This window comes from Mirounga angustirostris, unplaced genomic scaffold, assembly GCF_029215605.1.
Source record: "Mirounga angustirostris isolate CCGP_5_RB_7025 unplaced genomic scaffold, mMirAng1.0.hap1 SCAF_2, whole genome shotgun sequence".
NCBI classification, from domain to species: Eukaryota; Metazoa; Chordata; class Mammalia; order Carnivora; family Phocidae; genus Mirounga; species Mirounga angustirostris.
Genome location: NW_026991710.1, coordinates 10,537,283 through 10,560,870, shown reverse-complemented (window position 1 = coordinate 10,560,870; position 23,588 = coordinate 10,537,283).

The following is a 23,588-nucleotide window of genomic DNA, read 5'->3' as shown; positions in this document are numbered from 1 at the left end:
CATAAGACCTTATATGGCTCTCTTTGATTACATTTTATTTGTTTAACCAATTAATTAATTTATTACTATAATGACACCCATGATCCTCACTACACAATCCCAAAATTTCATTAGCTGGATATACATATAAGCAAACAGATGAACTTGGGATTCACTGGGTTTCTTTTGTCATGTTTTCGGGAACTAGCATCCTCTATCCTAAAGAATACAAAGTAAATCTTACTGCCTCAATCACATCTGCACTCTGCAGAACTACCTGGCAGAATACCTCTGCCTTGTCCCTGATGTCTACTCACCCAACCATCATACTTGTTGCCATTAGCTCCATTCACTCTAATTCACCTTGATAACCTCCCTGGAAGTTTCCACTGCTAAGGAAAGAGAAAGACTAGAATTCAAGGACAGGGCATATTGGATTTGTCCGCTGCCATGGTGAGGAGAAAGTTACCACCATCTTAATGACAATGACCAAATCTATTCCCTCTTCCTGATATATGTCTGGTAAGATAAGGGTTCCTTAACACTCACATCAGTGCTGTCTCTATGGAGAGAGACAGAATATTTGCTAACACATGATAGAGAGGGAGAACCAAGGAAAAGTTTATAACTCCCTATTCATTGAAGAATTTGGCAAACAGTCTGCAATATTTTACTTCAACTCATACTCTGCCGTATGTCTGTCAAAGGACATAGAAAAATATCTTCTTGAACATACATTTCTGTCTTAGTCTACTTTCTATCCCATTTCAGATATCATCCCCCAGGACGATCTGGCAGCATGTTGTACTTGGAAACTATTCTGCCTCTGAACTTACTAATGTAGACTCCACACTACTATTTATAATCTACTAACTTTACAGTGTGCCTGCTAATCTACATTTAATTTTTTACCTTGTCAGAATATCTAATACTTCAAATCTATAGGAAACTACTATATCTACTATGCTTTCCCTCCATATTATACCTTTAAAGCCCCAGTCTTTATATCTATGTTTACACTAAACTTTACAGGTAGGTTTTTTGCCATTTGGTCTATTCATTATATACATCTGTTTGAAAAATTCTAAAGATGGATAAATTCTAATACTTCACCTTCATCTAATCTGTGGAGCCTCCAACCAGATGAGTTTTGCCACTATAAATTAAATGAGCCTCATCTTGGTTAGAATTTAAACCCTGCCCAGCAATACCTTAACATGTATTTTTAGTTTTCTTGTTCTTCCAATCTTTGCAGGTAAACTCCCCTTTCTCATCTCACTCTTAGTAGATATCCCTTTCTTCTACTTTACAAAAAATTAGAAATCATCAAATTTAAAATATTTGAAATTTCCATCATTAATTCACAACCTGCCTTAATCAGTATCCCTGGTGCAATTTCAGTAGAGCAGTAGACATGAGGGAGCCAAAGTTTGACCAGGTTTAAGAATGCTTATGGAACAAAATTTTCACCCAAAATATTTTAGTATGAGTAATAAAGAAATAGAATGTAGAAAATAAGAAGGAAAACCCTCTCTCTTTCCTGTTATGAGCAAAAAGAAAAATGGGTGCAGACTAAGGTGAGGGTGTGTACTTTTGTCAGTTTTCATCTTTCTTGACCTTTTGGCAGCATTAGACAGTGGTGATCTCTTCCATCTCCAAACCCTCTGTTCCTTAGTTCTTGATATGGTCCTGGCTGCCTAGTTTCCTCTATCCAGCCACTAAATGTTGGAGATTCTCAGGGATTACTCCTAGACTCCCCTCTGGTCTTACAGTACTTCCTTGGCAGGCAATTATATTTATTTCTTGAGATTTAGTAATAATCTATTTGCCAATGATTTTCAAGTTTACACACCCTATACAGTCTTCTCTTTACATGTTAAGGTCCAATTGTCAACCAATCATCTTCACTTGGGTGTATTACAGATGCTTGAAATTGCTCAGAACTTTCCTTTTATGGTTGGGACATAGTCTAAGTTCTAACTTGCATCATCTGGGCTCTGTCCCACCCTTCCTCCTCAACTAGTGCTATGAATCCTCATCATCCAGTCCCTGGCCATACTTCAGCTCTCCAAATGAGCTATAAGCTTTTCCAGTTTCCTCCAACACTCTTCTCATCTCACTAGCTAGGTCTTTGTCTTGTTCTCTTTTATCTTCAGACCTCTGTTCATGCATCCCTTCCCAGAAAAATAAGTAAGCTTCCTTGCCTTATGCTCCTATAGCATTCCCTATTTCTCCTTTACCACATTTCAAGAACTATTTTTTTCACCAAACTATAACTCCACAAGAGTGATGGTCAGAGCTGTCTTATTCATTGACATGTCTCCAGTCCCTTACAGTCATGTCTCCAGTCCCTTGTGGTGGTGGACAATAGAACTTCCTCTACACATACTCCTTATGCTGCTCTGGGGCAGGACCTGCATTAGTAACACCCTGACCTCTCTGTTACCACCTCCTCCATGCCACTCTCACACTTACTCTTTCTCAGGGGCAGAAAAGAAACACAGCTGAAGAATTTGGGAGAATTATTTGGGGAAATGCCACCCTCCGCCTTTGGGCACTTGACTAACAGACTAAAAACAGCATCTTCCAACAGCTTTATGAGGATATTTTGATTTTACTGCTCAATTTCTTTCATCTTTCTCTCAACTGGTTTCAATCTTAGACAAAAAATGGGAATTTTATTTACTGGGCCCTCTAAAGCCACATAATAACCTGTTGCCTGGCTCATTGTAGCTATATATTTGTTAAATCAATTTATGAAAGAATTTACTAGTTAATTAAACTTGGGTTTGCAAAATAATTGAAAATCAAAGGGGCTTTGGAACAGAAAGAATAGAAATAAGGATGGGTTAGAGGAAAGGGAGAAGGCAGAATGAAGAGAGGATTAAAAAAGAAGGGAGATTATGCTAGATATTTAATGCAGATTATTTTCTTAATCTTCAAAACAATTTTAGGAAAAGAAAGCATAGAGGATAAGGGGACATACTTCAAATACTGGTCAAAATAAAAAAAAAATAGGTGGAGAAAACATTCATTTTTCAGAATAGAATATCAAGGGAATGAGGGTCTAGATAAACATCAGGAAACATGGAGAGCTAGGGTTGCAAGAACTTTAGACCATGTGGACATTTTGCTTATTGAAGGGAGAGAAAACGGTTTTGAAAGTCACAAAACAAGTTGAAAGAAAATTTGAGACCAAGACCAGGTTTTGTGGCTCTCGACTCAAAGCCATTTCAGTTCCCCATGCTGCCTCCTTTAAAATATAAGGAATCTAAAGAAAGGTCAAAAAGAAGGATGTGCTGGGAGATTAGGAAAACCAGATGAAAGATGAAAAATTTAGCGTGGGATGAGAAAAGTGAATACAAAAATGAAAGGACTCATTTCTAATTCATACATGTTTTACTTTATTCAACAGTTAGTATCTGTGATTTAGTGGTGGTTTGGTACATAGCACAAGGGAGCAAAAAATAATGAAAATATGATGCTGGCAATATCATCCATCAATCTGAAGTACAGAGTCCTGGCAAGTCTACATTCAGGATCAAAAGTCTTTGTTCAGAACAGCCCAGTATACCCAACCAAATACCAATACTTCATAGTTCTTTCATCTAAATTAGAAAAAGAAATGTCATCTGTCTATAACAGACACTCTATTGTGGCCTGCTTTCCAAAGAAAAATAAAGCAGCCAAAAGTTAAAGGGACCAGCATGTTATTTGGGGGGAAGGTTGTTCTTTTCCTCTTTTCCAAAAGAGGTAGTAGGGTGGGAAATAAGTGATAGTGATTTTCGTCAAACTTACTTTGGGTTTGGGTTTGTTTGTTTGTTTGTTTGTTTTTCGTCAAACTTACTTTGGCATTCACTTCTTTAGTGGCTTTATTTGTTGAAGCTTTGAGATAACAGCAAGGATAGAACCATTAAAAATAGGAGAGATCTTGTACCTTTTCCAGGTTAAATTTAATTATATTGCACATATAGTGTATTAAAAGCTTATAATGTACCATGCATGGTCTTTAGCTTCATAGGAATCTGTTCCTCTCTATCATGTTGCATATAATGCTTAAGGAAGGTGAACAACCTTCCCTAAGCTGTATGTGACTCTATATCACACAGAGTTTATTCAAACAAGCATAGAACAAGAAAGAGAACATTTGTTAATAAGAATAATTAGCTTTTTTCTAAGCTATTATTTGCCAGGTATTATTCTTAGATTTTCCATAGATTTCCTTACTCAATCTTCATCACAATTTGTTCAGGATTGCTTTATGACTAAACATGTGGCCCATGTGAGAATTCTGGGGCAGAGAGAGGATAAGTAAATTTCCCTCATTTCCAGGGCTATGGAGACACTTATTATGTCCCAAGAACTTCATAAACATGACTGTTTACACAGAATTCATGCAAATAAATTATAAGGTTGCTCTTACTGAAAATAGAGCTATACCTTAGTTATTTGTCTTTTGAAGACTGATATAAAATAGCAAAGCAGGCATTTCTGGAGCTAAGGTTTTCACTTCCCCTAAAACATCCACAGGCAACAAAGAGAAGTTTTATGATAGAGTTGATATTGAATTTAGTCCCTGAATTTAGAAAAGGTAGTTGACAAAGAGTTAAGGGAGGATGTTCCAGGCCAGGAGAAAGTAAGAGACAAGACAAAGTTAATTGGAATGCAGGGGCATCTGAGTGGGGAGTGGGCAGGCTAGTGTGACTCCTGTAGGGTGAAAGATGAGCTCCATAAAGTAGGCAGGGACCCATCAGCAAAGGCCTTGAATGTGAGATGAGGAAGCCAGGGAACAATTGCCAATTTTTGAAGGCTCCAGTTTGTCCTGGATTGATGGCCAGGTAGTTCTAAATTGAATCCAGGCTTCCCGTTGTTCAGAAGAGACCCACCCTTGGCAAAGCTTCAGTCTGAAAACCTTTTAGAAGTTCATTAAAAATCTCAAAAAGTTTTTTCAAATACATTTAAATGTAAATATACTTGAGAGTTCAAATTCTAAGATTTAAGAATGAAAGGGAATAAATGCTTGGAAATAAATGTTTTTGTTTTGTTTTGTTTTGTTTGTTTTCAGAAAAAGACATGGAAAGTGATGAACAGGGAGGACCCAGGAAAGACAAGAATGCATCCAATGCTGTGGGTGGGTTTTTGGAAATCATTTGAGCCATCACTGCAATTCTCTGGTGCGGATCATAAGTCAGGGAACTCAGAAGCTGACATCAGAGAAAAGAGCTGATGGGCATCAAAATACAAGAGAATAAAACCACAGAATGAAAGCTCAGCTGGGTTTAGGCAGAGTTTCGCTTCCAGGTGGCTGTTTGTATTAGAAATCTGTCAGGTCTGGATGCATGACGAAGGGGTGTCTGAACTGAATGGTCTGCAGAGAAGCCCTGGTCCCATCCAGATGGCACTCATGCTTACTTACGTGGTGATGATCACCATCTTTCTTCCCCTTCCCAGTACCTTCCCTGTCAGTGCACCCTTCTAGAACTTCAGCAGGAAATCAGTGTTATAGAATAGTGTCTCAAAGACAAAGGAAGCATTGGATGCACAGCCTTTTAATATTGCCATTTTGAAAAAAATGCAAGAAACTATGAAAATAAGGTTAAAGTGTAAACTTACCATTGCTTATAATGAAGAAATATACACTGTAGATATTTCTAAATGTTACCCCTTCCTCAATCTCCAAATCAGTTTATGAGAAATTTATTTTTTATTTTACTAAATTCTATATTGTTTATGGGATATATAAGAAATACAGAGTTTTTGGGGCGTCTGGGTGGCTTAGTCATCAAGCATCTGCCTTCTACTCAGGTCATGATCCCGGGGTCCTGGGATTGAGTGGAGAGTCTGTTTCTCCCTCTCCTACTCCCCCTGCTTGTGTTCCCTCTCTCACTGTCTCTCTGTGTCAAATAAATAAATAAAATCTTAAAAAAAAAAAGAAATACAGAGTTTTTTGTTTTTTATAAAAATTGTATGTTAAACACCTACATTGTTTGTTTCTTTAAAAATTGTTTTATAAGATAAAATTATTTAATAATTTTAGAAATTACAAAATAAGCAATAGAAATGTATCTATAAACTCACCACAAAGAGATAATAGCTGTTAATATGTTGGTTCAGATTTTTTCAGTCTTATACCATTAATAAACACAAAATTCTTGACAAAACTGGAATCATGCCACATGTAAATTACATATAAAGATCTATATTATGTAAATGTTTCTATAAAAGAATAAAATTTTTAACATTATACATATTTATAATTTTAAAAATAGAAAAAAATTAAACTCTATTAAAGCAGATTAAAATTTAAGTTCTTCACCTTGTCCCCCAAAATTGTTGTCCTAAGGGCTTTTAGAATCCTAAATATGATGTTTGTATCTTTCTGAGAGTCTCGAAATGATCCTGAGTATTCTTGAAAATTGCCTGCATGGTATGAAACTAAATTAAAGGGTCATTTTTTTTACCTCATATGCCCATTTGAGTTTGGCTGGACTAATTAGACAGTTTATGAAAAGCAGAGGTGCCATTTGGGGGTTTTCAAACATAAAACAGAAGTTTTTCTTTATTAAATAGCCAAATCTACATATTAATTAAATATAAATAAGTATCATATTGTGACTTTAAATTATAATCTCCAGTCAATGTGATATAATCCTTAGGTGTTAAAGTAAATCCGTAGAGAATGACATACGAAATTCATAATCCTGACCTGATGGGCATGAAACATGGTGGTCAGGGAGCTGTTTCACAGATGATGCTTAACCTAAACCCAGCCATGTTATTTCCCCCAACCCTTTAACTATCCCTACAGTTCACACAACACCCTTCATTCCCCAAGCATTCTCAGTGTCAGGTACTAGACACCAGTGACACTTAGGAATTGGATAAGGCTAGGGAGAGGTTGAAGACACCTGCCATCTTTATAAAAACTGAATGTTTAATTGCTAGGTTTATTGTCTGCAAATCACATGGCTTTGTGTAGGCAACACATCCAGTCTTGGGAGACAGCATCCTATAGTGGGTGCAGTATGACGTGGGAGAAAGCCTGAGCTTTAGAAGAAACAGCCCCAGGCTTTCTGTGCAGGCCACATAACATCCTTGATCTCAGTTCTACAACCTTATTTTACATGTTTCAAAAACCTAAAAACAAAGAAAAAACATTGTAAAAGAGTAGTAATATTTCCAATAATTCCATAATGCAGAGATAACCACTTTCAGGATGTTGATATATTTCTGTCCAACTAAATATATAAAATTGGAATAACATGAACACTGTCTTATTTTTTAAAAAGCCATGAGGTCTTTATTCTATTTGAAAAGAGTGCATAGCATTTGTCATATCTATACAAGATAATCTGTTGAATTATTCCCCGAATGTGGGATGTGTGGATTGTTTACTATCATTCATAATTATAAAAAAATATTCTGGTAAACATAACATCCTTGTCTGAATTCCAAATTAATCCTCAGGATGGAATTCAAGAAGGGTCTTTACCAACTTAAAAAAAATAAGTAGAGACATAGACATATATCACCAAATTGTTTTTTTTTAATATTATATAATTTTACATCTTCATCCAGTCATGAATGAGGCCTGTATCAATACACATCTTCAATGTGCCTGTTAATTTTCCTCAAACTGCCACTTTGACAGAAAATACGCCATTTTATGATTATTTAATTCATATTTATTTGGTTGCTAGAGACATTGAAGAATTTTTTTCATATGTCTATGGGTAATTTGTATTTCTTCTGCTGCAAAGTTTTTGTCCATATACTTTGTCCATTTATCAACCTGGGTGCTAGAATATTTAATAACATTTTACAATGTATGATTATAAAGTTACTATGAAAAATGTGTTTGATAATAAATAATTAATTGGCTCATTTTAGAACATATAAAAATAAATCAGCAATAAAATCTCATCTATAAACTTACTACATGAAGATGAAAACTGTAATATGCCAATTCCTATTTTACCAATCTTATGCTGTAAACACTCACTCAAACACACACATTCATGCGCACATGCAATTCTTGACAAAGCTGTAATCATGTGTGTAAAAGTTTATCTGCATCCACTTACTTTTAATCTGCATGTGTCTGTATATTTATGGTGGGTTTCTTATAGAAAACATATGTTTAGGTTGTATTGGATCCACTCTGACAATCTCTGTCTTTTAAATGGTGGATTTGAGCTGTTGATGTTCAAGGTGATTATTGATTTAGCTGGATTCAACCAAACCAATGTTTTCTATTTACTGCCCTTATTCCTTGTTCTTCTTTTTGTCATTCATTCTTTTTCTACCTTTGTGGTTTTAATTGAGCATTTTATATGAATCCATTTTCTCCCTTAGCCTATCAATTATATTTTCTTTAATACTTTTTTAAGTGGTTGACCTAGAGTTTGCAATATACATTTACAACTGATCCAGGCCACTTTCTTTCTTTTTTTTTTTTTTAAGGACTTTATTTATGTATTTGACAGAGAGAGGCACAGTGAGAGAGGGAACACAAGCATGGTGAGTGGGAGAGAGAGAAGAAGGCTTCCCACTGAGCAGAAAGCCCGATGCGGGGCTCGATCCCAGGACTCCGGGATCAGGACCTGAGCCGAAGGCAGATGCTTAACGACTGAGCCACCCAGGTGCCTCCCAAGGCCACTTTCAAATAACACTATGCTACCGTATGGGTAGTGTGAGTACCATATAATAACAAAATAATCCTAACTCTTCTTCCCTCCTGTCCCTGTATAATTGCTGTCATTCATTTCACTTATGTGTATATATATATATGTATATATGTATGTATATATATGCATATGCATGCATAAACATATATATGTACAAATATATATGATATATACATAAGCATACATAATCAAATACATTGTTGCTATTATTATTTTGAGCATACCGTTACTTGTTAGATCAATTCAGAATAAGAAAAATAAAAGTTTTTATCTTACCTTCACCTATTCCTTCTTTGATGTTCTTCCTTTCTTTATATGGGTTCGTTTTCTGACATATCATTTTCCTTCTCTCTGAAGAACTCTTTTTAATATGTCTTGCAAGGCAGGTCAACTGGCAACAAATTCCTTTAATTTTTGTTTGCCTGAGAAAGTCTTTATTTCTTTTTCATTTTTGAGGATAATTTCATAGAGTACAGAATTATAGATAAGTAGTTTCTTAGGATTCTTTTAGTCTCAACAATTTAAATATTTCATTCCATTCTTTTCTTGCTTGTATGGTTTCTGAGCAGTCAGATGTAATTCTTATCTTTGTTCCTCTGGCTTTTTTCAGGATTTTTTTTTTTTTTATCATTGATTTTATGTAGTTGGAAGATTATATGTCCAGGTGCAGTTTCTTTTAACATTTATTCTGCCTAGTGTTCTCTGAGCTTCCTGGATCTGTGGTTTGGTGTCTGGTATTAATTTGGAGAAAGTCTCAGTCACTATTGTTTCAAATATTTCTTCTGTTCTTTTCTCTCTTTTTTTACATTAGATGTATGTTATACCTTATGTGATTGTCCTACATTTCTCAGATATTCTGTTCTGTTTTTTTTTTTTTTTTCAATCTTTGTTTTATATCCTTTTCAGTTTTGAAGGTTTTTATTGCTACATCCTCAAACTCAGAGATTCTTTCCTGAGGCATGTCCATTCTACTAATAAGTTCATCAAAATATTCTTTATTTCTGTTACAGTGTTTTGATCTCTAGCATTTCTGTTTGGTTCTTAGGATTTCCATCTCTGATTATATTACCCATCTGCTCTTGAATGTTGTCTCCTTTACCCATTCACCTTTAGCATATTAATCATAATTGTTTTAAATTCCTGGTCTGATAATTCCAACATCCCTGCCATGTCTGATTCTGATGCTTGCTATGTCTCTTCAAATTGCAGTTTTGCCTTTTGGTATGCCTTGTAATTTTTTTTCTTGATAGCTGGACATAAAAGTAAAGGGAACTACTGTAAATAGGCCTTTAACTAATGTGATAATAAAGTGTAGGGGTAGAAGCATTCTATAGCCTATGGTTAAATCTCCATCTTTTATTGAGCCCATGCCTTTAGTCTATGAAACCCATGACTGTTTCTCAGGGTTTCTTTCTCCCCACGTAGGTGCTATAGGATGGCTAGTGTGGACCGGAATTGGTACTTCCCTTCTCCCACATGGAAGGCTAGAGCTGACTGGACTTGGAGATTTCCTTTCCTCCAGGTCTTAAGCTCTGATAATAGCCCAGCTGGTAAGGCTCTGATTAACTAATTTCTCCTGAGGGCAGTCCCTCAGGTGTATTTCAGAATGGTCCCTTTTCCTCAACCCTGCCAGAAGCATGAGAGGATTTTTCTCTGATATTTACTATGAAAACCTGTTTGTGCTATTGAGTACTTGTTAAGATGCAGTGGCAAATTCCAAGTTCCTTATATGTGAAACCATAAACCAAAAGTTCATAAAAATGTATCTAATTTTTTCACTTAACATTAATTTTTGAGCATTTCTTCTATGATTAAATACTTTGTTAAAGTACACTATCAATTTATGAATAATGTTACTTCGTATGGGAGTATTATTACATATTTAATCAAATTATTATTTATATATAATAAAATAATAATTAATAATAATATAATAACTAATAATATAATTATAATAATATAATAACTTTTATTTATATATGTATATTATTTTATTTATTATTATTAATATTTGTATTTTCTGCCCTTTCTCTGGATGAAAATCCTTGCACATAGATGTTTAACTGTAATTCAGTGTAAAACATTGTTCCTCCTCTCCAAAAGTCAACAAGCTAGTTTAATAGCATTCAAAGATTTGAATAACCTTTAGAGACAATAATTGAAGAAGTGTTACAAAGCAGTGTTTCGAGTAGACAGTGTTTGGAGAGTTTGAAGGACAGAAGAAGTCTTCTTGATTCTCTGTGTGGTCTGTATGGGATTGTACCAGAGGCAATCCACTTGAGAACATTTCCCCCACTTCATACTCTCTGTTCTCCCTGACTCAGGATTCTCTCCACTACAAAATGTCCTCTTCATCATGAGAGATCTGACCTTGAAACCATTCTACTTTTATCAAGGTATATTTGTATAATATTCATTCAATCTTAGCCATTAATCATTTATAAAATAGTCCCTACATCTTATTGCCCCTCATTCCTTGGTCATTCTTTCTTCTTTTTCACAGAATTTATCACTACCTGACACTACCTCATATGTTTATTTGTTTACAACTATGTGTTATGTTTATTTCCTACTGGAATACTAGCTCCCAGAAGGCAGAGGTGAATCATTTGTTTTATTCATTATTGAATCCCCCAAACCTAGAACTGTTCCTAACACAGAAAATGTAGTCAAAGATATTTTTAAATATGCAAATGAATACATAAATGTAAAACACCTTGTGTATGTAATAAAATACTTCCTTGTGTATGTAATAAAATACTTCCTTGTATAAATAGAAAATTTCATTTTATCCCTCCAATATCTTTGTGGTATGAGTAGCAGATTCCCAATTGCATGCACTGTCTGCTACACATTTAGCCTCTAGTAGGAGTGTCTTTGATGGGTCTGGCACATCCTCTAATGTGTTAGCACCACAAGAGGAACTGAGAGTCCACTGATGTCAGCTGTGCTTATCTTCATCATTTTCACCAATACCCCTCCTACTTATTACTATGGACCCTCAATCCCCAGTTCTTTGACTTCTCAGCTTCCCTTATCCTTCGACTACAACCATCAGAGTTTCCTATACCCACAGAAATATTATGGGCACCCTTGTCCTTGGAATCTCTTGAGTATGTTTTATGTTAGCCTCATAGGCAACAGTCAGCCATATTTTCTACCATGACTTTCTTGCTTTCTCAGATGTGAGTTAGGAGATCAGCTTCTCTCTTCTAACTATTTCACCCATTTCAGTTTCATACATGTCTCATTATATATTCCATCAAGTTCAGATGGCCAACATCATTAGGAGTCCCCATTAAAACCAAAGTAGGGGGGCACCTGGGTAGTTCAGTCAGTTGAGCATCTGACTCTTGATTTCAGCTCAGGTAATGATCTCAAGGTCCTGGGATTGAGCCCCACATTGGGCTCCATGCTCAGCAGTGAGTCTGCTTGAGGAGTCTCTCCCTCTCCCTTTGCCCCTCCCCCCACTTGCATGCTCTCTCTCTCTCTCTCTAAAATAAATAAATCTTTTTAAAAAAGTAAGAATAACCAATCATAGCTCAACATATATTTTTAAATTATTGAATCATAAACTATAGGTGAATGAATGAATAAACAAATAATTCATTTTCACATAAGATAAATCCTTTGACTAAAATAATTCTTCATTATGTTTATCAATTTTGCTTGAATTTCAAGAACTGGAGATTTGGAGGGGGTGAGTTTCAATAATGTGAAATCATTATTTTATCATTTTATCTGCATTTTCATAAGAAAACTATGCTAAAAGGAGACTTTGTACATTTTATAACTATCTTTCTGGTTCTAGATGAAATTTTCAAAACTTGTGGCACCTGGGTGGCTCAGTTGGTTAAACATCTGCCTTTGGCTCAGGTCATGATCTCAGGGTCCTGGGATGGAGCCCCATATTGGGCTTCTTGCTCAGCAGGGTGTCTGCTTCTCCCTCTCCCTCTGTCCCTCCCCCTGCTGTGCTCTCCTCCTCTCTCTTTCTCTCAAATAAATAAATAAAATCTTTAAAAAAATTTTTCAAAGCTTTTTTCCCTTTTTTGTAAAGCATACAGAGTAACTTAAAGAAGTATGAATTTTTTATATTAGTATTTAGCACTTGTTAAACATAGGCTCCTTGATAGGCATTGCACAAACTCATTTCCTTCTCACAAAAGCTTTATGTTGTAGAACATAGGTCAGAATAGGCTAGATTAAACTATGGTAACTAACTCAATATTTCAAGGGTTTAACACAACAAAGCTTTATTTCTCATTCATAATGCATGTTTAATGAGGATAGGCAAAGGACTCTGAACCACAGTCACTCAGGGGCCCAAGTTTATAGAAGTTCTGCCATATTATACCAACCTCAATGGGAAAATGTGCTTCCACCATCACTAATCAAGAAAAGAGAACAAGTGCATTTTTCTCAGAACCATCCACCTTTACAGAATTTGAGTTAATTCCATCTTTGCCAAGAAATAGGGCAAGTACAGGTTCAACTAAAGGATCATTTTAAAGTCTGTCTGCTGTTTATTTGCACTGACATTGCCTTCTGGCTGTGATATAATATGCAGAGAAGAATTTAACTGGTAGATATTTTGATGGTTATATACCTCACAAAATTTTAATAGTGAATTATCAGAAATTACTATACTTCCCCAAATCTTCTAACTTTGGTTTTTGAATCAGTAATGACATATCCTGCTTATCATCTCTTTCAGGAATATGTAATCTTGAGTCCTATTTCAACTACTCAAAAATTGTGTGATTTTTTTTTTCTGAATGAATTTGATTTTTCCATATGCAATAACTACTTCATAGGACTGTGGGTAGAATTATATCTTTGCAAATGTATGTAATATATGTACTTAGAATTATATATGAAAAATGTAATGTCTAGCATATACCTGACACATAATTGATGTTTAAAGATGTTACCTCTTATGATAGAGCCAAATATTCATAGACTTAAAAGTGTCTGAGAACTATATTAATAAAATATAGATGGACCATACTATGGAAATTTCAAAGAATAGGATCCTTTTTTAAAGGACTCACAAACCAAGGAGAAAACTGTTCGAGATTTCAAGGCATATTAGTGCTAATATACTCTTAAGGTTTTAGATTCCTGTTTTTTGGTAAAGAGCCAAAAGTTTTACTATTTTTTACATTGATTACGCCAAATTATCCTTGTATTTAGAAATTGTAAAGCTGAAGTAAGAGTTAGAGATAGTTTTTGATGATTTAGGTAGAGACTGTTATGATATTTCCAAATATATTTTTAAATACTAGAACAGCCTAAAAAAATGAATGTTGGGTAAAGGTAAAAAAATGAGTGGTCCATTCTAAAAACAGCATGTTGAGCTGCACCATATCCCTGCTTGTTCAATAGATCTTGATAATATAATTTGGACAACACATTGGTTAAGTTCATTTTTTAATGTCTATCAAATTGCAAAGGTTTTCTTTTTCTGTTCAGTGATTACGCTTCTAGAATTTATGCAATTTTTGTACTAACACTTTCAAGATGATATTATAAGGTAATTTTTATATTTTGGTTTAAAGCAAAGTAGTAGAAATAATTTAAATGTCTATCAATATGGTACTGATTATGCTGCACCTGTAAAATAGAGAAGTAAGACAATTTTATTTGTGTTTTGTATAATAATTAGTAAATCTTGCTCTACTGTTTCCTAAAATAGTGGAAAGGCTAGCATCCTCTACTCCATCAAAAAATAGATCTTGATAAAACTTGTATCAAATTTAAGGTCTACCAAGGAGGGATATGGTGTGTTTGCACACATTGTAGAATATATTAAATTTTATGTTTCGGGGAAATATCCACATGGTAATGCCTCAAGTTCTTTGAGCTTGGTGTCACTCTACCTGGAATTGTCTGACCCTCAGAGAATTAAGTGGTTGACAATGCCCATTTAAGTTTCAGCTCACATATCATCCTCAATGTAGAGCTAAGTTACATTGCTGGTAGAGATACAAAAGGGTACAACCATTTGCTAAGACCTTTTTGGATATTTCTAAAAGAGTTCTCACACTAACATTATGACTCAGCAATTTTATTCTTTAGTGTCACATCATTTCCTCCTTTGATAACAAAGTGAGGATTTTTTTTTTCCTTCTTTTTACTTAAAAATTTTCACTTCATTTTTGGTGTTCAAAAGTTTGGCCATAATGTACCCAAGATCCATTTTCTATATCCTGCTTAGGGTTTGCTGAACTACTGGAATCTAAAGGATGATATATTAATAAGTTTTTATAAACTCTAGACATTTTTTTTTTTAAATACTGACTCTGACCCATTCTTTCCTCTCCAACTAAGTCTCTCTTCACATATATGTAAAATATTTTGGCTGTATGCCATGCATCTCTTGCACTTTTTGTTTGTTTGTTTTTCCATTGTGTGTGTGTGTGTGTGTGCTTTAGTTTTGGTTCATTCTCTATTAATTTATTTTTGAGGTTATCAATTCTGATTTTATCAGTGTCCTGCATGCTGCTAAATCATCCAATAAGTTCTTAATGCTAGCTTTACATGCATTTTTTCAGTTCTAGGGTACACATTTGAGTCCTATATATATTCATATTCATCAATTGAAATTCTTTGTCTTTTTATCAAATTTATCTACCTTTGCCTCTATTTTTTAACATAATAATTCTAGCTTTAAAATGTTTTTTCTATTTAATTTCTATTAGTATTTTTTAAATTAAGACTTTATTTTTAATGCAGCTTTATTTTTTTAATTTAATTTACTTTTATTATGTTAGTCACCATACAGTACATCATTAGTTTTTGATGGTTTTCCATGATTCATTGTTTTCGTATAACACCCAGTACTCTATGCAATACGTGTCCTCCTAAATAACCATCACTGGGCTAACACATCCTCTCACACCCCTCCCCTCTAAAACCCTCAGTTTGTTTCTTGGAGTCCCTAGTCTCTCATGGTTCATCTCTACCTCCGATACCCCCCTCTTCATTTTTCCCTTCCTTCTCCTAATGTCCTCCATGTTATTCCTTATGTTCCACAAATAAGTGAAACCATATGATAATTGACTTTCTCTGTTTGATTTATTTCACTTAGCATAATCTCCTCCAGTCCCATCCATGCTGATGTAAAAGTTGGGTATTCATCCTTTCTGATGGCTGAGTAATATTCCATTGTATATATGGACCACATCTTCTTTATCCATTCATCTGTTGAAGGGCATCTGGGCTCTTTCCACAGTTTGGCTATTGCAGACATTGCTGCTATGAACATTGGGGTGCATATGGCCCTTCCTTTCACTACATCTGTGTCTTTGGGGTAAATACCCAGGAGTGCAATTGCTGGGTCATAAGGTAGCTCTATTTTTAATTTTTTGAGGCACCTCCACACTGTTTTCCAAAGTGACTGTACCAACTTGCATTCCCATCAACAGTGTAAGAGGATTCCCCTTTCTCCACAACCTCTCCAACATTTGTTGTTTCTTGCCTTGTCCATTTTTGCCATTCTAACTGGTGTAAGGTGGTATCTCAATGTGGTTTTGATTTGAATTTCCCTGATGGCTAATGATGATGAGCATTTTTTCATGTATCTGTTAGTCATTTGTATGTCTCCTTTTGAGAAGGAGACATACAAATGTCTCCTGCCCATTTTTTGACTTGATTATTTGTTTTTTGGGTGTTGAGTTTGAGAAGTTCTTTATAGATTTTGGATATTAGCCCTTTGTCTGTAGTGTCATTTGCAAAAATCTTCTCCCATTCTGTGGGTTGCCTCTTTGTTTTGTTGACTGTTTGCTTGCTGTGCAGAAGCTTTATATCTTGATGAAGTCTCAAAAGCTCATTTTTGCTTTTGTTTCACTTGCCTGTGGAGATGTATCTTGAAAGAAGTTGCTGTGGCCAATGTCGAAGAGGTTACTGCCTATGTTCTCCTCTAGGATTTTGATTGATTCCTGTCTCACATTGAGGTCTTCCATCCATTTTGAGTTTATCTTTGTGTATGGTGTTAGAGAATGGTCAAGTTTCATTCTTCTGTATATAGCTGTCCAATTTTCCTAGCACCATTTATTGAAGAGACTGTCTTTTTCCATTGCTTATTTTTTCCTGCTTTGTCAAAGATTATTTGACCATAGAGTTGAGATCCATATCTGGGCTCTCTATTCTGTTCCATTGGTCCATATGTCTGTTTTTGTTCCAGTACCATGCTGTCTTGGTGATAATGGCTTTGTAATATAGCTTGAAATCCAGCAACCTAATGCTCCCAGTGTTGTTTTTCTTTTTCAACATTTCCTTGGCGATTCAGGGTCTTTTCTGATTCCATACAAATTTTAGGATTCTTTGTTCCAGGACTTCGAAAAATGTCATTGGAATACAGAACATTCCACCCTAAACCAACAGAATACTCATTCTTCTCGAGCACACATGGAACTTTCTCCAGAATAGACCACATACTGGGTCACAAATCAGGTCTCAACTGATACCAAAAGATTGAGACTATTCCTTGCATATTTTCAGGCCATGATGCCTTAAAACTGGAACTCAATCATAAGAAAAAAAATTGAAAGAAATTCAAACACTTGGAAGCTAAAGACCACACACTGCTCAAGAATGTTTGGGTCAACCAGGAAATCAAAGAAGAACTTAAACAATTCATGGAAACCAATGAGAATGAAAGCACATCAGTCCAAAACCTATGGGATATTGCAAAGGCGGTCCTAAGGGGGAAATACATGGCCATCCAAGCCTCACTCAAAAAAATAGAAAAATCCCAAGTTCACCAACTAACTCTACACTTTAAAGAACTAGAGAAAAAGCAAGAAACAATGCATAAACCACACATTAGAAGAGAAATAATTAAGATTAGAGCAGAGATCAATGAATTAGAAACCAGAAACACAGTAGATCAGATCAACAAAACTAGAAGCTGGTCCTTTGAAAGAATTAATAAGATTGATAAACCACTGGCCAGACTTATCCAAAAGAAAAGAGAAAGGACCCAAATTAATAAAATTATGAATGAAAGGGGAGCAATCATGACTAACACCAAGGAAATAGAAACAATTATTAGAAATTATTATCAACAACTATATGCCAATAAATTAAGCAACCTGAAAGAAATGGATGCCTTCCTGGAAACCTACAAACTACCAAGCCTGAAACAGGAAGAATTGACAACCTGAATAAGTCAATAATCACTAGTGAGATTGAAGCAGTGATCAAAAACTTCCCAAAAAACAAGAGTCCAGGGCCTGATGGATTCCCTGGGGAATTCTACCAAACATTCAAAGAAGACATAATACCTATTCTCCTGAAGCTGTTTCAAAAAACAGAAACAGAAAGGAAGCTTCCAGACTCATCCTATGAGGCCAGCATTACCTTAATCCCCAAACCAGGCAAAGACCCCATCAAAAAGGAGAATTTCAGACCGATATCCCTGGTGAATATGGATTCCAAAATTCTCAACAAAATCCTAGCTAATAGGATCCAACAATACATTAAAAGGATCATCCACCACGACCAAGTGGGATTTATCCTTGGGATGCAAGTTTGGTTCAACATTCACAAATCAATGTGATAGAACACATTAATAAGAAAAGAGAGAAGAACCATATGGTCCTCTCAATTGATGCAGAAAAAGCATTTGACAAAATACAACATCCTTTCCTGATTAAAACTCTTCAGAGTATAGGGATAGAGGAAACATTCCTCAAGATCATAAAATCCATCTATGAAAAACCCACAGCGAATATCATCCTTGATGGGGAAAAGCTGAGAGCCTTTCCCTTAAGATCAGGAACAAAACAAGGATGCCCACTCTTGCCAGTATTGTTCAACATAGTACTAGAAGTCCTAGCAACAGCAATCAGACAACAAAAAGAAATAAAAGGTATTCATATTGGCAAAGAAGAAGTCAAACTCTCTCTTCACATGACATGACACTTTATGTGGAAAATCCAAAGTCTCCACCCCCAAATTACTAGAACTCATGCAGCAATTCAGTAATGTGGCTGGATACAAAATCAATGCACAGAAATCAGTTGTTTTCTTATACACTAACAATGCAACTGTAGAAAGAGAAATTAGGGAAACGATTCCATTTACAATAGCACCAAAAACCGTAAGATACATCAGAATAAACCTAACCAAAGAGGTAAAGGATCTGTACTCTAGGAACTACAGAACACTCATGAGAGAAATTGAAGAAGACACAAAAAGATGGAAAAAAATTCCGTGCTCATGGATTGGAAGAATAAATGTTGTTGTTGTTGTTGTTTTAAAGATTTTATTTATTTATTTATTTATTTATTTATTTATTTATTTATTTATTTATTTGAGAAAGAGAGAGACATTGAGAGAGAGAAACAGCAGGAGAGGGGAGAGGGTCAGAGGGAGAAGCAGGCCTCCTGCTGAGCCAGGAGCCCAATGTGGGACTCAGTCGCAGGACTCCAGGATCATGACCTGCACCGAAGGCAGTCACTTAACCGACTGAGCCACCCAAGCGCCCAAGAATAAACATTGTTAAAATGCTGCCCAGAGCAATCTATACCTTCAACACCATCCTGATCAAAATTCCAATGACACTTTTCAAAGCAGTTATATATTCACAGTGAAATTGAGTGGAAAGTAGACAGATTTCCCACCCATAGGCCCCTGCCCCCCCACATTCATAACCTCCTCCATCGTCAGTACCCCCGACCAGAGTGGCACAGTTGCTATAATTGATGAACTTACACTGACACATAGTCATCACCCAGAATCCATAGTTTACATTAGGGTTCACTCTTGTTATTGTACATTCTATGAGTTTGAACAAATGTATAATGACATGTAGCCATCATTATCCATGCACAGAATGACATGATCCATCATGGATTTCAATATGTATAAAAATACAGACTGTCTTCACTGTCCTAAAAATCATCTGTGCTTTGCTTATTCATCCTTCTCCCTTCCCCTCCCTTCCCCTCCCTTACCTGGCAACCTCTGATCTTTTTCCATCTCCATAGTTTTGCCTTTCCAGATGTCATATAGTTAGAATTATACAGTATGTGGCCTTCTCAGATTGGCTTCTTTTACTTAGTAATGTGCATTTAAGATTGCTCCATGTCTTTTCATGACTTGATAGCTTATTTCTTTTTAGCAATGAATAATATCCCATTGTCTGGATATACCACAGTTATTGATCCACTCACCCACTGAAGAACATCTTGGCTGCTTCCAAGTTTTGGAAATTATGAGTAAAGCTGTTGTAACGGTATTATAACTAAACACTCTGTGCATATTTTGTAAGGACACAAGTTTTCATCTCCTTTGGGTAAACAACAAGGAGTGTAATTGCTGGATCTTATAGTAAGAGTATGTTTAGTTTTGTAAGAAACTACCAAACTGTCTTCCAAAGTGGAGGTATCATTTTACTTTCACACCAACAGTGTATAACAGTTCCTGTTGTTCTGCATCTTCACTAGCATTTGGTGTTGTCAGTGTTCTGGATTTTAGCCATTCTAATAGGTGTGTGGTGGTTCTCATTGTTGTTTTAACTTGCAATTCCCTTTGACATAGTGTGGAGCATCTTTTCATATGCTCATTTGCCATCTGTATATTTTCTTTGGTCAACCATCTGTTAAGGCCATTGTTTATTTTAATTTTTTAATCAAGTCGTTTATTTTCTTATTGTTGAGTTTTAAGGGTTCTTTGTATATTTTGGATAATAGTCCTTTATCAGATGTGTCTTTTGCATATATTTTTCCCAGTATGTGACTTGTTCGCTTGACATTGTTTTTCACAAAGCAGAAGTTCTAAATTTTAATGAAATCCAGCTTATCAATTATTTCTTTCATGGATCATATTTTTCAGTGTTGTATGTAAAATGTTATTGTCATACTTAAGGTATGTTAAGCTTTTTTCTATATTATCTTCTAGGGGGATTTAGAGTTTTCATCTTACATTTACATCAGTGATTCATTTTTAGTTAATTTTTGTGAAACATGTATGATGTGTGTCTAGATTTTGTTTTCCCTGTGGATATCAAATTGTTTCAGCACCTTTGGCAAAAAGATTATCTTTGATATACTATATTGCCTTTGCTCTTTCATCAAAGATGAGTTGACTATATCTATATTGATCTAGTTCTGGGTTCTCTATTCTGTTCCATGGGTTTATTTGTTTACTCTTTGGCAATACTATACTGTCATGATTACCAAAGCTTTATTTTAAGTCTTGAAGTTAAGTAATGTCAATCCTCCAACTTTGTTCTTTTCCTTCAATATTGTGTTGACCATTCTGGGTCTTTTGCCTCTCTATATAAACTGTAGAATCATTTTGTAAATATCCATAAAATAATGTGTTGGCGTTTTGATTGGGATTACATTGAATCTGTATATCAAGTTGGGAAGAATAGAACACTTGACAATATTTAGTTTTCTCATCCATGAACACAGATGATCTCTTCATTTTTTGGGTTCTTCCTTGATTTTGTTAATCAGTTTTGTAGTTTTCCTCATATAAATCCTGTACATATTTTGTTAGATTCATATCTAAATATTTCAGTTTTGGGGTGCTAGTGTAAATAGTATTGTCTTTTTAATTTCAAACTCCACTTGTTCATTGTTGGTATATAGGAAAGCAATTGACTTTTTATATCAACTTTTTATCCTGCAACTTTACAATAATCATTTATTAGTTCCAGGAGGGTTTTTTTGTGTTGATTCTTTTGGATTTTCTAAATAAACAATAATTTTATCTGTGAACAAAGACAGTTTTATTTCTCCCTTCCCAATCTGTATATCTTTTTATTCCTCATTCTTATCTCATTGCATTAACTAGTACTTACAGTACCATGTTGAAATTGAGTCATGAGAGGGGATATTCTTGCCTTGTTCCTGATCCTGGTGGAACCCTAGTTATTTTTTAATCTTTTTCTATTAACTTCACTATTTGGATTCATATATAGATCTGTTTCTAATTTACCTATTTATGTCTTCATTATCATACACATTTTCATAAATATTTGTGTATCTAGTCATTTAAAAAAAATTTTACTGTCTGTTAGACTTAAGATATCAGGTACTGTAAATGCTAGGTTGCCTTCTAAGTAAGATTCAGCCTACCTCAAGTTCATCTCTATACCTCAAGTACAGCCTTTCTGGGATATTGGTATAGCCTGGAAGACTTCTGTCTCTTCATCTCTGAAAGAAACTGGGAGAGACAGTTTTGTTCTTCAGATTTTTTAGCTTCTTGCCTCACACAGTTTCACAAGCTGAGAAGTGTAAGGAGGAAAACAGCTATGTGCTTGTGGCAAGAATACTCCCTCTATCAAGACTTTGTGTCCCTTGTTCCATGAGACTGCAGGGGATTTGATTGTGTCTTTTGGAAGCTTTGGGCTCAGCTTCCCATGATTCCCAAGAATGGAAAAGGTGTTCCAGGGGAATCAATGCTATGAATTTGGACTTCTTCTGGTTTCCAATCTATCACACAGCACACTGTACGATTGCCAAACATTCCATAGGTTCCTCTTTCCTTCAATAGAGTCACCTCTTGGATTTTCTTTTATTTTGTAGAGTCTCTTTTGTCTTTATAAACATGATTATCAGGCTGCACTCAGAATTAGTACATGACCCAGGGAAGAAAATAGCCATAAATCATCAGCTTACTCATAAAGTGCTCTCTATTATATGGAATTTCATTTCATCTTGACTTTATTGCTTCTACAACTCTCCACTGTCTTCAAAATGTGAATTTTGAAATTTATTTTTTCCCTAATTTATGCAATGGGAGCATTGACATATCACGAACTGTTTTATCCTCTCTAAAAGCACAAGCCTGAGACATTATTTGGGTTCATCAGATTGTTAAGAAAATATAAATTTGGGGCACCTGGGTGGCTCAGTTGGTTAAGCATCTGTCTTTGGCTCGGGTCATGATCCCAGGGTTTGGGATAGAGCCCATGTCCGGCTCTCTGCTCAGTGAGAAGTCTGCTTCTCCTTCCCCCTCTGCCCCTCCCCACTCATTCCTGCTCTCTCTCTCTCAAATAAATAAAATCTTGAAAAAAATAAAATTCAAAATTTTCATAATTTGTTACATTTGCAAAGCTTTGAAGAAAGATATGTTAATATGTTGCTGGTATAAGGTGCATGAAGGATAATTTTTCTGTAGCTGTCAATATTATAAATGTTTTTTTCTTTGACTCATAAATTATATTTCTAAGAACTTACACCAGCAAAATAAAATATTACAATAGTATTTGTTACCACATTATATCTAATAGCAAAAGATTTGAATGAATCCAAATGTCCATCAATAGGATTATAGTCTAAAATGAAATATTCAGCTAATTCAAATAATTATGGAGGGGTTTTTTTTGCCAAATGGCATGGAAAGATAACCAAGATATATTGCTAAGTGAAAAGATCAATGTGCAGATAGAAGTGTAAGGATGTTAATGTTAGTAAAAAATGGGAATTCTAAGAAATATATATTTGTACTTAATCTTATAACAAATAGCTGGAGATACATAAGAGATTAATAATATTTAACATTTATTGAGAATGAGAGAATAGAAACTGAGTGGATGGAATGTGGAATGTAGGAAGAAAACTTTTCACTGTATACTTTTATAGATATAGATAAATTATGTAAATGTGTAACCCATTCATAAAACAACATATACATCTAACAATTAATGAAATGGTAAAATTCATTACCCTTTTAAGAGAAAAAGTAAGTAACATCACAAAACACATTTAAAACAGGACAAATTTATTACAACTCTAAAATCATACAGTATATTTTACCCAAGGCTGACCAAAATCTGGAAAAAACACACAAGCCAAAGAACTGAGGATTGAAAACACACAGATGATTATTAGCATTTCTCAGATACCTCAGCAATCTTAACTTTCAAAACTACTTAGATAATGGCAACCACACTCATTGAAG